The sequence below is a fragment of the Nannospalax galili genome, unplaced genomic scaffold (genome assembly GCF_000622305.1).
Source record: "Nannospalax galili isolate Female #2095 unplaced genomic scaffold, S.galili_v1.0 scaffold768, whole genome shotgun sequence".
In the NCBI taxonomy this organism is placed as follows: Eukaryota; Metazoa; Chordata; class Mammalia; order Rodentia; family Spalacidae; genus Nannospalax; species Nannospalax galili.
In genome coordinates, this window is record NW_008360317.1 from 5,030,566 (window position 1) to 5,033,124 (window position 2,559).

Sequence of the window (2,559 nt, forward strand, 5' to 3'; positions counted from 1 at the left end):
AAAACCTACCTGGTGGGGGGGGAGACAGGAGGACGTAAGGGCCAGTCTCAGCTACAAAGTGAGTTCTCTACCTGGCCTACATGAGATCCTGACAAGGAAGAAGTCAACCTCAGCGAAGCTCAATTTCCTATTTCTGAAAAGCAGTGACCATAGCCTTAAGCTGGTTCTGCTTATAACCTAGATACAAAAAGGAATGACAAAATATAGCTGAACCACCTTTCTGTGGTTCCAACCTGGTACGGTTCCATGCTCTGCACCTGCATACCTCAGTCCAGAAATCAGTTTGTAACACTGATTTGTTCTAGGACTTCAATGAGACCAAGCATACCTAATGCTAACACCTAGGTATGGTTCCTACTGGGTGCTACTTTACACAGAAGATAAAGACAGTGCACCTCTGCACCTTGTATCATGCAACATGCATTCTCAGTAGAAGGCTACTAAATAATGAAATTTTGTCTGCCTGAGGGATCTAAGAAACCATTTCCATAATTCTCTTAATATGCTAAAACATGAGGACCCTTCAAATCTCTTCTCCTGATCCCAGCATCCAGTATTTCAACTGGAGGACTAGGTACAGCCAGAAGTGGTGGTACAGGTCTTTACTCCAGAGTTAAGGAGGCAGAGACAGGAGATCCTTGTGATTATGAGGCCAGTCACAATCACTATGGAGATTGTGGTCTCCACAGTGAATCCCAGGCCAGTCAGAGCTACACTACATAACGGAGATTTTAATCTCAAAAAAAAAGGGAAGACCAGGGAAGATGGTGGTAGAAACACCGAACTAATATTAAGACCACCTCCCCAATGAACATTCATTTTTAAAAATCACCAAAATACCAGAAGTAGGCTCTCCAGGTCTCTCAAGCACAATTCACTTTTTCTTATACACACACTTAGGGTGGTTCTTAAATTAATTTGTTGCTGGGAATGGTGGTGTATGCCTTTGCCTTTAATCCCCGGACTTGGGAGGCAGAGGCAGGAGGATCTCTGTGACACTGAGGCCAGCCTGGTTTCCATATCGCGTTCCAGGCCAGCTGTGACTACAGGGAGACCCTGTCTCAAAAAGACAAAAATTATTTTATTTGTTCTATAATAGCTACTTCATTAAATATTCTTCAAAAGTCATCTGCTCCCCTCCCTGTATCTCCCCTAAATCTTAGTATCTTCAGTCTTCCAAACACAGAATGGCAAGCTTGAGTCCTCGACTACACTCATTTCCCTCTTCGTCATGCAGTGGAAGTCACCACAACTTGTGGACAGTGCTTTGGAAATATTCTGAATCTCTACCTCTCTTTCCATTCATCTCACTGTCAAAATGGCAAGTCTAAGTCCATGACTGCTCCGCTTCAAATCACCATTTAATCCAATCTGATTATAATGTTAAATCCATTGTTAGGTCATGACCTGAGCTCACTGCACGTTTTCCAGTGTTCATTTCATTCACCTCATCCCTAGCACTTTTCCTCTTACACCCCTTTTCGATGTAGTTACTGATAGTTTAGAGACTTTAATGGGAATTATTAGCCCAGAAAGGATCCAGTTAGCTCCGAGAATCACGAAGGGAACGTCACTGATTAAATTTAATTCATTGTCCCGTATATGTAATGTGGAAACTTTGAGAAACAGCTGCCCAGATATACCCACTGGCGCTTGCACTCCCGGCTCTTGCATGTCAACTGTCCAAGGCGCAGCCAGCACAAACTTAAATCTGAGGCACTGGGCCGGTTTTCAGAGCTCTGCTCGGCTTGGTACCAAACCCAGCTCCCTGAACTGGAGACCGATAGGGCCCAGCGAGGGGAGCTTCAGCTCAGCCTTTCCGAAGCCAGGAGGCGCGGCGCTGTTACCTCTGGCCGTCTCCACGACCTTCGGGAGACCGACCCAAACTCTGGTTTCTGTTCAGCGTTTACCTCTCCGAGCCCAAAGCGACGTGTAAACCCAACTCGGTACCTAGTCATCAACCTTTCCCACTGGACCTTTCCCAGCCCATCCTTTCAGCATGCCGACTCCCCACGCCGGCACTCCACCGTCCCTTTTCCCCTACTTCTACATCCCCAGGATACTCCTCTCTTCCCCTTACCCCTTCTTCGTACACACCTTCTTCGTACAGAATCGGTCCGAACTCCCGATTCCAGCTTGAGCTCCACACCACCTACTTGCAACGTTTAACGCACGTTCCTCTCAGACCGCTCCGCCCCAACGGCAGGCTCCGCTAGGAAAGCAACTTCCGGTTTGAGTCAGCCGCTGGAGTCTCCACTTCCGGCAGCGCTCGGGGCCGGAAAGCAAGCGGGCGGAGCGGGGAAGGCAAGGACGGGAGCACTTCCGGAAGGGCTCCGCAGAGGCGTAGCCGCAGCCGCAGGCGCAGTGGGAACTGCGGCGCTGTGTAGAGGCGGGGCGGGGCGCTGCGGAGCGAGGGTGAATGGCCGGGCTTGTGGGGGAGGCGACGGTTCTGGAAACTGCTGGAAAGAGCCCGAGTGGCGGAGGTGACGCCGGCGGCCAGGGGGTGGGGCGTGATTAAAACTAGTTCGCGGCCCTCAGCGGAGGGATTCGAGGGGGCGC

At 49.8% G+C, this 2,559-nt stretch overlaps 1 protein-coding gene across 5 annotated transcripts in view; it reads right to left on the reverse strand.

Moving 5' to 3' along the window:
* Uspl1 (ubiquitin specific peptidase like 1) overlaps positions 1 to 2,291 on the reverse strand; it is a 52,353-nt gene extending 50,062 nt beyond the window's left edge. For 2 of the 5 annotated variants that reach the window (XM_029559640.1, XM_029559639.1), the window contains exon 1: positions 2,081 to 2,231. The gene's annotated coding sequence lies outside the window, so the exon portion shown is untranslated. Of the gene's footprint in view, positions 1 to 2,080 lie in introns of all 5 variants that reach the window. The other 3 variants (XM_029559641.1, XM_008825041.3, XM_017796098.2) reach the window with 3 other exon arrangements.
* Between the last annotated feature and the right edge of the window lie 268 nt (positions 2,292 to 2,559).